This window comes from Varroa jacobsoni, unplaced genomic scaffold, assembly GCF_002532875.2.
Source record: "Varroa jacobsoni isolate VJ856 unplaced genomic scaffold, vjacob_1.0 scaffold_404, whole genome shotgun sequence".
Taxonomy (NCBI): Eukaryota; Metazoa; Arthropoda; class Arachnida; order Mesostigmata; family Varroidae; genus Varroa; species Varroa jacobsoni.
Window position 1 is genome coordinate 146,887 of NW_019213306.1, and position 12,602 is coordinate 159,488.

General features: G+C 41.1%; 1 protein-coding gene across 2 annotated transcripts in view; it reads right to left on the reverse strand.

Moving 5' to 3' along the window:
- Pka-C3 (Protein kinase, cAMP-dependent, catalytic subunit 3) overlaps positions 1-12,602 on the reverse strand; it is a 54,844-nt gene that overhangs the window by 15,890 nt on the left and 26,352 nt on the right. The gene's annotated exons all lie outside the window — the stretch shown is intronic.

Sequence of the window (12,602 nt, forward strand, 5' to 3'; positions counted from 1 at the left end):
CGTGTGTGAATGTGCGTGTGTGCCTTTGTGTGTATGTGTGTGTGTGTGTGTGTGTGTGTGTGTGTGTGTCTATCTATCTATCACTCCTCGTTTTCAGCCTCTCCCGTTTCCCGGATCTGATCTTCGTTCTTCTCGTGCTCTTACATATGTTCAGTATTTAAATTTTAGGTTTTCGGAGACGCCACTGAAATGCCAAGAACTCGTCTCATTTTAACTCCTGCTTTCGGTGCATCTAGCGCTAACTTTGCTAAATATTATCGCTAGCATGATCGACTTGTATTCTCCTAGAATTCGAGCTCAGACGGCGACTCACTGTGGACCTGTTACTTCTTCGTTTATTTCGTTTATTGATGCTGCCCATTTGTCGATCCAGGCAGAGTCGGGCCTATTAACGGGCTCAATGAAACGAGGACCTTTTTGCAGCCTAGAGCATGCGATCTTTAAGTAGGCTTCTGGGGTTGTTATACCTGGTCTAACTGCGACGCTTATACTCTATAATAATGCCATTGTAAACCTAATAAGTACCCAAGAAGGGTCACCGTACTCTGTACATTTTCACACCGGAATGATGCTAGCAATCGAGCGGTTTATGAGTGAGGGGCACTGTACAATAAACAAGTCGTCGTCCGTATGTGCTAAGCTTGCCATGTCGAAATCAGTTATAAATTTATTTTAATCGATCTGGTCTTTGCAGAAAAGCCACAATCATTTATGTGTCCTTACTTTGAGAAGGCCAACAATTGAATAATTTCTATATAGGGCATCAAAAATATAAACAAGTTTAATTGCCACTTCTAGGCACAGATGCCGAATTCTTATATCAATCAGTATTGAGTGGACATTTCGTTTCTATTTCTGCTGGTAATTATTCATAATGATTTACTCGCTCGAATTAGCTAAATATATATATAATATAGATAACTTAATCAGATGGTTACCATAATACTTTTTTAAAGGTACGTTCTCGTTCTACGTTAGCAACCGAACGGCAATCTTAAGACTGCCAGAAGCTTAATTTGATTGATGTATTCCACGTATATTGTAATCTTTACATAAGTGAATTGCTATTAATTAAATTGTGTACAGATGTTCGAGTCCTCTTACTTAAAGAGTACTTTAGCCTAAATGAACATAATTCTCCGAAATATCTTTAACCGACCGCGCAAGTTACCTATGGAGACGCCCCTGTGCGAACATATGTCACTTCTTTCATTGCCTGTTTCAGCCAACAGAGAGAGGTAAGATTGTTTGTTGAATATGGCTTTGTCTACTGATGTAATTTTTCCGTGCTTATCGATTCGACTCTCTGGGTATGTTCGATATTTCATTTAGCTGCTTGGTGTTTCCTTTTGCCTCCTTGGTGTAATTTTGCTGTTACAGGATGGTAAGGGACTATTACAGTTTTACTATTAGTTCTGCCGCCACCATCACCGCCCGTCAAAGCAATTGTTTGGGGTCGCCTGTGGTTGTGCAAAAGGTGACGCCACTTCCGCTTCTATCATGAAATGTCCCTTTGCGTCGGTCCTTAACTCACCTTTTTGTCTCGATTGTCTAAATGCACTTTTCGTAATAACGCAATGAGCGGAGTATTAGTGGGCCATCTATCGTCCGTTGTTTACTTATTTATTTTGGGGAGGTTGGGGCTTCGTTGCACCGTTGGTTTCTTTCTCCGTCTATCAGCTTCCATCCCTTTCTCGAAGACGACATGACCTTGGCCGTGACAGTAAGGGTCTTTCATATTCAAGGAAGGCCCCTGTTTGGAAGCATCTAGAAGGTCTACGCAGTATCAGAGCTATTAGCAGCCGTATAAGCGAGAACAGTGTTGAATGTGACGCAAAACGACGAAATTTGGTTTTATTGCCCTGCCATCGAGACTGAAACTATTACCATTTAATCGTATAGTGACGATATATTTAGCACGAACAGCGCACAAGTTCGCTTCGTTGTAGTAATTACCTGTTCCGCTTTGCCAATTTGGCCTGGATAGATATTGTTATTAGAGGCTACGTGTACACAACACTTACGTCGAAAAATATGATGCGGCTATCATGTATCGGTAATCACACGCCCGATCTTTATACGAACATTCAGCATCGTTGCTGAGTTAGGTTCCGCAATGTAAATACCTCTGCGCATAAGGCCGAGGGCCTAAACAAACAAACAAAACGATTCGAAATAATACAATTTGAAGCTGTCGGCCGCATCATTGTCGCCTTCAGTAGCGCGCGACCACCTATAAGTCGATCGACTTATCTGCTTGACAAATAGTTAACAAAATTAGAATTATTACCCATTCAACTTTACTCATTGTTTACATTACGAATATGTAATGCAGCTGCCGTTGCTATGGTTACTTTCTTACTTTCCATGTAAAGGAAAGCAGTATGTTGTTTCACTAGCCGTTGCTAGCTATGTGTGTGTTGTTTACATTTGATACTCATCTGGCATGTGACCTAGCATACATACGATAATGATGACTGACTGCGCTCGGGTGGTTCCTATTGCGGTCACCATGATGATGCGTACTCGGTGCGTGTACTACCGCTATCCTTTAAGTTCCAGCTTAGATAGCCGCTTCTTCTTCTATACATCCCTCGATTATACGAGACACGACTCAAAGAAACACATACGTGCATTCATATGAACGTATGGTGAGACAGCGCTACTGTGATAATGAGAAAAAACGTTCTTTAAAATAGCTAATTACATGAAGCATTAAAATATTATCCGTAGCTAATTGTTTCTATTACCTTCGGCTGGATAGAATGGAAAAGCCCAATTAGACTGTGATCCAATTAGAAGTTAAAATACTAGTTTTGGACGTCGAATTATCTTGTGGGTGAATGAAATGTCACTTCGAGACTTTGAGCTAGTCCTGCACAGAAATAAGGCCCTAGAGTTTACCTTATCCAATAATACGTTTTTATTGTTGGCATTGAAAATAGAACAATGTTAGTAACGAAGTCGCCAAAAATGGTTTCAGATAGTTCTAGGTTTGATTATTAATATGTGCCCTCGACTGACGATTGTGTCCGTGCCACCTTCACGGTGTTATTCAAGCCGAAGTGAATTGTATAGTATAAGTATTTGGTTCAAGATTGGCTCCCCTCGTAACTTAACCCGCATACCAATTTACTAATAAAACAATAAACACAGGATAATCAGGCTTTAAATTTCCAATTGACACAAGTCAAAATTAAGGCTATGAATATTCGCTGTTTTTTGTCTTTGACCGTTTGCTTTGACAGGTACTCGATCATCATTATTGGTAACGTGTGAACAGACCTAGCCATCCGCACGCGTTTACTACAACAGGGAAGTCAGAATACATAAATTAACTGTGGGCCAGGCCAGCGAAGGTACTATTGGGACTCATTATCACTCATCACCGTATTTCGAACGAAGTCATCAAGACGTTGTTGTTCCCGAACAAGCGGCCTAATATATCGGTGAGACACCATGCGCCGGTCTTCGGTGTTCGCCTGCGGGGACGATAAGTCCAAAGCAAAATGGTCATACAACCATACACATCGTAGCATGTTGGCTAGATGATTTAAAATTTTCCCCTCAGTGCGACCTCAGTGGTGGTAATTTTGCCCGTTTGCGCTTCAAGAGTAGCGCCCGACCAGATAAGCTCTCCTGCCTTGGTCCAAGTGAGCGCCTTCATTTATTCGGTCTCGCCGCTTCTACCCTCAAAGCGTGTTTCTTTGTTTGCAAATAGGTGATTACTTCTCTAACCATCTTTCGTTGTTCCCGGCTGATACAGCCCTCGCTTAGTTAACTCTGACTAGTCCATGTTAACCACTGTGCCAGCTCTGTACACACATAAAACTGAAGCGTGCTATATGGACAGATATTCGCGACTATAGTGGTCATACCATATCGATGATTACGGCTTTTGCTTAATCAAGATGGTTCACTTAGACGTTGTGTATCGTTACCAAACGGCGGGTGGCGGTTACCAACAGGTAAACCGCGTTCTTATGACTACTAGCTGTACATTTGCTCATCGGGACCATATTTTTCCTTCACAATAGGCCGGCTACCGATATGAGCGTGAGTACAGTAAAAGCCGACCAGGTGTAGATCGCGCTTAACTGTGTGTGTGTGTGTGAGAGTGTGTGTGTGTGTGTGTGTGTGTGTGTGTGTATAATCAGTTCAGCCTGACAAAACCGCTAGTAAGGAAGATCTGCCCATCCATAGCTCGTCTAAATGGACGAGCTCGTGCCTAACGAGCGCTCGGACCGTTACGCCTTTCTCTTAGCCTAAGTGTCCATACTGCCTACCTCCTCTACATATGGCACAAGCGCAAACCGCTATAATGAGTAAATATATAATGTAATATAGAGGATGTCTAAGGAGACGGCCCTACAGGTGAGCACTGTCGAATATAAGCTTATCAACATGAAAGTATAATTTGCGTAACGCCTTCAACCCACCCTGCAACGGTTTGAGGCGGGGAAGAAAAAGGATTCTTGTTATGTTTTGCACATCTGAGCAAAGCTGCTTCATCAATGGGGTAGGTGCCATTTATTGTAGCGTATAGTTACTCGCCAAACCTGATCAACTATCAATTGGAGAATAAGAGTCTTTTCACGTTGATTCCTCTGTTTAATCGGCTCATCTTCTTTAGCCCGTATGGTGAGTTATTAAGGACATATAAAACGATGAACAACAAATTCACGATCTACCCGGCACGCAGTTGCCCTGCCAAAGTGAGCCTGTGGGCAATCACTGTGATCGTATGAATTTTGTTTACGCATTGGGCAAACACGTGAGTGCAAGGGCACATGTCATCTATGACGATTTGCACAACAACTCGAGAAAAGATTTGGCTGGGTCGCTCAAAGTCATGCTACTACCTGTTATCAATTAGCAGTTGGGCAATATACGTAACGCGTATTTCTATAGATCTTAGCTGAATCTCTCCCGTGGGCATCCAACCCGATCGAGTCAGTTACTTTTGGCTGCAAAGGGAATAACCATTCTACTCTATATTATGGTTATATATGTAAATGCGCTATTGGCCTATTGTACGTAAACGGAGAGCCCATAGGTCAAAAAACATTGCATGTTGCGTGTGCATGTACATTTCGACACCAAACCCTCATACACAGAATTGATAGCACATCGGCCTGCAGTCAACGAGAGACTCTTTTTTTTTTTAATCCTTTGGCTTTGCCTTGCTCACGAGAAAACAGAAAAGCTATTCGACGTGGAGGAATTGTTGGTATTAAATTAGCAGTAAATCACGGGGGTTGATAAATATGTACGTGCCTACTAGTCCCCTCTGTATCCATTATGTGATGTTTGGTAACACCAATTCAATTGTTGATTAATAAGACGCTGTATTTCCGAAATCTATTACCAATTTTGCTTAACGTGCATTCTTCATAGAATAATGGATCTATGCATTATAGAGAGCCTATTCACGTTTGCGAGAAGATCTTCGTCAAGTTCGCAAAAAACCACGATACTTGTACATTTGCACGAAGTAGTTTCGGTCGATTTTCGTTGCGTCGAATCTTATAAGTTATCTGGATCAAACGTGATCCAAAACAATCATCTAAGACAGCCCTCTGACTTTACGTTTCGGTTTATTCAAGCGCTATTTTTAAAGAGCGGCTGTTGTATGGTAGTGTCAAGGATCAGCCCTTGCTGTTACTAGATATTAAAATGGAAAAAGAATATACTTAATCTAAAACATTACCCATGTATAATAGCTCGTGTCTCTTTCAGCACGTTGTTTTGATACATATTTTGTCGTAATTTTTCCTAGTTGCGGCTGATAAAACATAGTAGGCATCGCGACTTTCGTCTTCTTATTCGAAGATAATGGTCATAAAGCAAATTGCAAGTATGGAAGGATTTCGCGGACTGGATTCTATTCCTGATGAGCTATAGGCTGTAATATTTGGAAGAAGCATACAGTTGTGTACGAGCAAGCCACTTTCTAAGACAAAAGTAAAAGATACTTTTTACAGACATCTGCGTTCATCGTCTGTGACATCAGGACCCATTTTTTACCTAGCGTTTGCTGCCAGCGCAAACTACTAACAACAATCTATGTTTACAACTACGATGGAAAAAAAGCGTTTGCGGCTTATGCATTCTTCACTAGTAACAGTAATAACTGTCATTATTATCATCATATACGAGTGATCTTTAGGACATAGTTCTTTCTAGATTAGCGCCTCCAGTAACGATCCTTATTTTTGTTTTACTTCATTGTAAATACAGCACAAGATTCATTTTGCAGAGAAAAATAATAACATCATTCATGCAGGTTGCCTGATACGCGTTTTTGGCAGAATTCAAAACACGGACCTCTGGTCCCTTTGATCCTAACATTTGGTCGTCGAAACCGCTGCGATAGACACGTTGCTAAAAATTTTAGACCCTCTACTGATAGTAGTTGTACGCAAGGGGTGGCGACCATGTTCACGCAGCACATACGTGGATATTACTAGCAGTTATCGTTTGGATATCGCTGATTTGTATATTCTAGGGAAATCGTTATTTAGTAACTTATTACGAAACCTGAGCACCGGGTACACTTTTAAACATATAGTGGTGGTGCTTTTCAACAATAAATAGCACGCAAAATCTATTTGACACATGGATTTCAGCATGTCAACGAATCTGCATATCTCTTCCCTCTGTCAGGGTCGCGAGGCATCTGTAAACTTATTGGGACCAAATATATTTATTATGACTAGTACAATCGAAATAATCAAGACAACATGGGCACAAGTTAATCGTTCCCACTTAGTAAGGCGACACGAAAATGGGATTATCTAACTGGCAGACTGGGTTGAGATAACAAATCATTGTGCACAGGGTGCATAGGGTGTGCAACCCTATGCAATGATTTGTGCAACGATTTTGGAGGAAAGGGCATAATGCCGATTTGCCTATAACAGTTACCGTGATGATGTATCGTATCTTACCATTAGACCATAGCAAAAGCTTCGCTAAAAGCTCTGATAAAGATGCATATGAAATTTTTAGTTAAATTTCTTTGGGAAACCGGAAATTATATATGCAAAATGCCCACATATGACTCGGAAAAAGAAGCGAACTAATCTTGAGAATGCAATGAAACCCCATGCGCTATTTGAAGCCATAGAAACGTAACATATTTTTCCCTGTCAGCTCTGTCATCAGCCCTATAAAAAAAAGAAAAAAAAACTCAGAGAGATACGTCAGGATCATTAGTTCAATTTCCGTTCTCTTAACATTTAGTCATAAGTAGGTCGAAACATGTTTGTACGGCAATGTAGCACCACGAACGAATCTAACGAAATGAATTTTTCGAATACCAACGATGATCACCTTAACATATGAGCGTAGTCTAAAAAAGTACATAAAAACCTTCAAGGAAATCTTCATAGATCCAAAATAATTCTAAAGATAAACGCGACGTAATTTGGATCACATTTAGATAGGCTTATATACCTATTCTATGTTTTCATTCGTTTTTATCCATACTATAATTGATTATCTTTTTTTTTTTGTTCTAAAATTGCTGCTACTGTCATTAAAAAGACTTATAATCTACTAAATTCTAACTTAAATTAGGTGCCATTTGTGCAAGTCCTAGAAAAACAAACGAAGATCAGTAAGATTGTTTCAATATTTATGATTAGGTCGTGATGGCCATTTCCGTAGCGTGTACAATACTAACTTAGGTGTGGGCGGAGGTATTGGTCCAGGTTACAGGATTGTCACTATCGGTTATGTTTGCCTCATTTAGGGTACATTATAAGGAATGTATTTAGACCTGGAGAGACACTCCAGCTCAAGTTAAACCCTAGCTTCCACTAGGTAACAACATCTATAATGAGCCGTGTATATTCGCCCGTGTCTCGTACTCATACAAACGTTCATATATTGTTACGCATTAAGCTTATTTGAATAAGCTTGGTTACGTATCGTCGTTTGAAGGACAGCAGACATTGGGCCCGCCGTGTCTGATGGCCTGGTGAGGCCACTCCATCAGCTCACGGCAAGAGCTATCGAGGCGCGGAAGAGAAGGAACAAATCGACAGGTAAAAACGGCAGCGTGACTCTCTTTTGGCATAGTGTGTGTTAACTGACTCGATTAACTGGAGGTAAACAATAGACGTCCTCTGTGTATTATTACCGACAGTACAATCTGTCCAGCATTTGATTTGTTCTCGTAGGCTGTTGTCTCGCGTACAATCTAGATGCTCACATAGGGATGTCACCCCAATAAGAATCTGTGTGAAAACGTCAGATTGGTGGGTCGCAGGTTAAACGCTAAAGAATATCAGGCAGTGCTCGATTTACATACACGTGTAACTAAATGAAACCCATTATCGATAGAACCTGAGTAAAAACATAGCCGAAGTCGATATTTGTGTTATTAATAAGAGACAGCCTGATCTATTCGTTTTATTCTTTCAGACTGGTTATTTTTATCGTTTCGATGGGCGTGTGCGAATGTAAGAGAGCCAATTAAGCCCAATGCATGCAGACGATACTGAAAACCAGTTGTGTATATGACCATTGAGTAACGAAAAGGAATACTGCCTAGTACCACGAGGTGTAGGCACTATTTTCACTAACCAACTAAGGCTAGGACACAAGGGGTAACTCGTCAGGCAGATTTTTTTGAGTTCTAACAGCTGAAAAACCTGTAGAAATGTTAGAACCGATCTTATTGACTCAAATAGAATCAATCTTAAATCAAAGGCAAATTAAATGTTCGTGAAAGTGTCGCTGGGTAACCGGAAAAAAACAAATTCTATCTCTGGATAATTAAAAATAGGATTTTTTTAAAAAATAATTTAGGATAAATTATTGCCAATGAAGGGTAAGAATGACAATTGTTTACACTGTTAATTTATCTCCGTATAAATGCCTTTGAGTCAGCATCGGCCAACGAGTAAGGTGATAAGAGATTACTGCTCCTTTTTCATTCCCGTCGTTTCGCTTACGACCTCTGCGATTAATGAATGGTTATATGTTATTGACAGTTACTTAAAGCGGTTCGTCAAATATAGGATAATGGCCAGGATTATAGGGTCTATGTAATTCAGCTCAACTACATACAATACGTATGTTCTACAAATGTTGGCTCTTATTTAATGAATTTTCTGCTCCCTCTTTGTGTTTCTCCACCTCCTCCTCCTCCTTGATGCAGGTAACTTGGCAAGGTGTCCATGGGTCCACGAATTATCAGCTGAGTCTGCTTAGCTTGAATACGCCGACAGAGGTGGGCGTTGTGTAGGAAACGAAAGTTTCTCCATAAGCTGCTTCAAGTTTTCTTGATCTGTCTTTTATATATATATATATATATATACATAGATATATAGAGAGAGAGAGCGCAACAAGCTCAGTTGCCTCAGTTAACAAAGAGGGTTAAAAAAACAAGGGCCAATTAGAAGCGGTTGCTAGGCCCGAAATACGACGAAGGGCACCAGTGCTTGGTCGAACCGGGAAAAATGATAGAACCGAGATGGAGGTCACGGCCGCCGCATCGCTGCCAAGGATAGTAAGCAATAAAACGAACCTCCTGCCTTGGCCATGTTTTTTCTGTTGAACATTTTCACTCACACGAATTGTTTAATTATATGTGCTTGGTGGGACTTCCGTTAAACCAGCTTTATATCAATACTAGAACAATGTATAAACCCATACCGAAAAGCCCTGAAAATTTTACAGCGGAGTGGCCTTTTGGTACGGAGATGGTGAGATAGAAATATCCTAGCGGTTGAAAAGTCTTTATTTCATACGTGTGAAACTAGCAGGAAATATGGAAGATTCTTGAAGTAAGGAGCGGATCTAACTGTGCATCACATTTACCATAGGGAATTCGGACGCCGATCTCTGTAGTCTTATGATGCATGCTATGCTGTGATGCCATTGTTTATGTCTGAAATAATGGTAATACTAACTTTTTAGTAATGGTGGAAATGCTATTCGGATGCACTGTGTAATTAAATCCGGTTGTTATTTTTATGTTTTCCGTATCCCGTGCTACTTTATCAGATGTGAATGAACAAAGACGCTCCAAAAGGTTTTTTAATATTCTGCACAGACCTTAGCCTAACGTTGTATACCCAGAAAGTCAAACAAAAAATTGACGTTATCCTGCATTATTTTTCTACCTTTAATTTTAAAATAAACGTTACTGTCTAATATTTTCACACAACGAATATATTGAGCTGATAGCACGGAAAGATACCCTTGAAAATCGCAACCAATACTGTAATTCTTAAAAAGTCACATTCCTTAAACGCACATATACGTTAATAATTACGTCTATTATAATAAATGTGTGTTATTAAGCAACAACTATTTGCTGCTACTTTTCATCGAACTTCTGCCTGTCTCGCAAATTGCCGCGTCCAATAGTACCGGCTAAGCGGAAAGAGCTGAGCTGGCCGCAGCCTTTGGCTAACTCAATTGGCAGAAATAAGTAAATAAGTTATTTCCTCAATGATGCTAGCTTCTCGAGTTGGGATTTACACAAACAAAAGGCAAGCTGGACAGCCTTTGAATGGATACGCAGGAACACAAGAGTAGCCGTCGTCCGTATCGGTTCGCTTACGTATTGATAATGTTCCTCCATTTTTACGTAAATTACCAATTACCTTAATAGGACATGCGTCTCCGAAAGCGATATTACGAAAGTGAACATTCAAACAAACAAAAATCACTATGCACGATTAACGCCTTGTTTTTTCACCAATGTTTGTTTTTAATATTCCTTTCCTTTTTGGCTGTACCAACATTTTTTTTAATCGTGCTTGCTGATAACGGACCCGTTTTATAATCGCGTGTCGTCTGCTAGCGACAGCGATCGAAAAATAATTTATTATTTGAACCAATACACGTTTATCTGCCAGACCGTACGGTATGTCGTATGATTATTCGTTTTTACCATTATTGCTATTGATGTTTGCTATATAGGTACGTAGAAGAATCGCTGACTGTTGCAGCCATGTTGTAGGCCTCTGCTGGTACTTTTCGTCAATCGACGAACGACAGCGACTGCAGCAATAGAAAACTCAGATGTAGCAGTGGCAGTAGTCACAATTATAGTGCTGATGATGCTGACAAAAGTCAGAAGGAGCAATATGTATTCTGATGCAATAAGTGGCGCACACTTCGCTCTAAAAGCATTGCTGACGTCAATCGTTTAATGTTCAACGGAGATTGAAGTAGCGGAAGGGTCGATGCTGCGATGACTGCAGCAGTTATCGTAGAGACGACTCAATGACAATCGCGAAGTATAGCAGAAAAGCAAGAAGGCACAACAGCAGAGGCCGCCGCGGTCGCCTGGTGCCGTTACGGTAGAGTGACCTGTGCCGCTGGGCGTGGCCAAAGTCCTGTTTGCTCTTACGCACTGCAGCATCTCACTTGGTTAGACTGTCTCTGTGTTTACGGAGGCCTTGTAAGCACAGCACGCCTGCTTGAAGGCTGCTAAAACGACCGAGATAACAACACATGCGGCAGCATTTTTCGCAGGAAGTGGTCTGTTTCCCTTTTGTACTTGATTGAGTTCGGCCTCAGATTCCTCATGCGCAGACCTCTGATACGACGGCTACGCCACGATGTGTGCCGTCGCGAGCCATATACTCACGAATACAAAGATCTAAATACCTCTTTGCTTTAACGTGTGACACATAATTCGTAAACAGTGGATCAGTGATGGTGTTCTTTTGCAGCACTACGAAGGAACGTTTAGATCGATAGAGCACACTGCACGGACTTCATACATCGCTCGTGTCCAATATATATAGAAGTGATAGAGATAACGGCGAGCTCATGCAGCTTTAACAAAATGAACACGATTTGCTATGGTTGCGAGCTACCGAGAGTTGGGTCGAAATGAATATGACGAAAAAGATGGCATGAGACGGATAGACGGAGATAGCTTGAGAAACTACTAGTATCAACGCTGTGGCGGCGCAACCCATCGGCGACCGGGCTTGATCTTCATACATTTTTTCCACGTGCCTGTCTACGCACGTATGCACGATGTCGGGGAGGGTCGCCGTAATAGCAGCAGTAGCAACGGCAACAGTACCTAGCTGACACGGGTTACATTCTATTAATATAGTCGTTCTGTCTGCTGTTTATTCCATGAAGGGTAGAAGACTGCGAGCTTTGCTTTTTTTTTGTTAGAGGCTCCATCAGTATTGGTTCTGGTCAGGCGAACAGTTTCAATGTTGACGTTATCTATCTAGCTTTCTAGAAGGCTCGAGATCTCTCGCCTCAATAAAGATTATCTTCAAGATGTCAAACCGCATCTCTCATTGGTGTGCGAAGAGCCGACATTTGCAAAATAGCTGTGACGTCGACAGCCTTTCTGCCGAGACGGGCAACAACAGGCCCTGTTCTTTCTCCATCAAACGAGGACCACAATAATGACCTATGCACTCAGATAACTAGTCCGCACACACCCACCCGTTGTGAAGCCTCTCTAGCGCTCGTAATATATGTATAAATATATGTGGCCATGCTATACAGATCTTGATATACACGTGAAATGTATTATTTATATAGCCGCAGAGTTAGACGAAAAATGTTCACCTACATTGTTGAAATGAACACGTGTATTTGCAGTC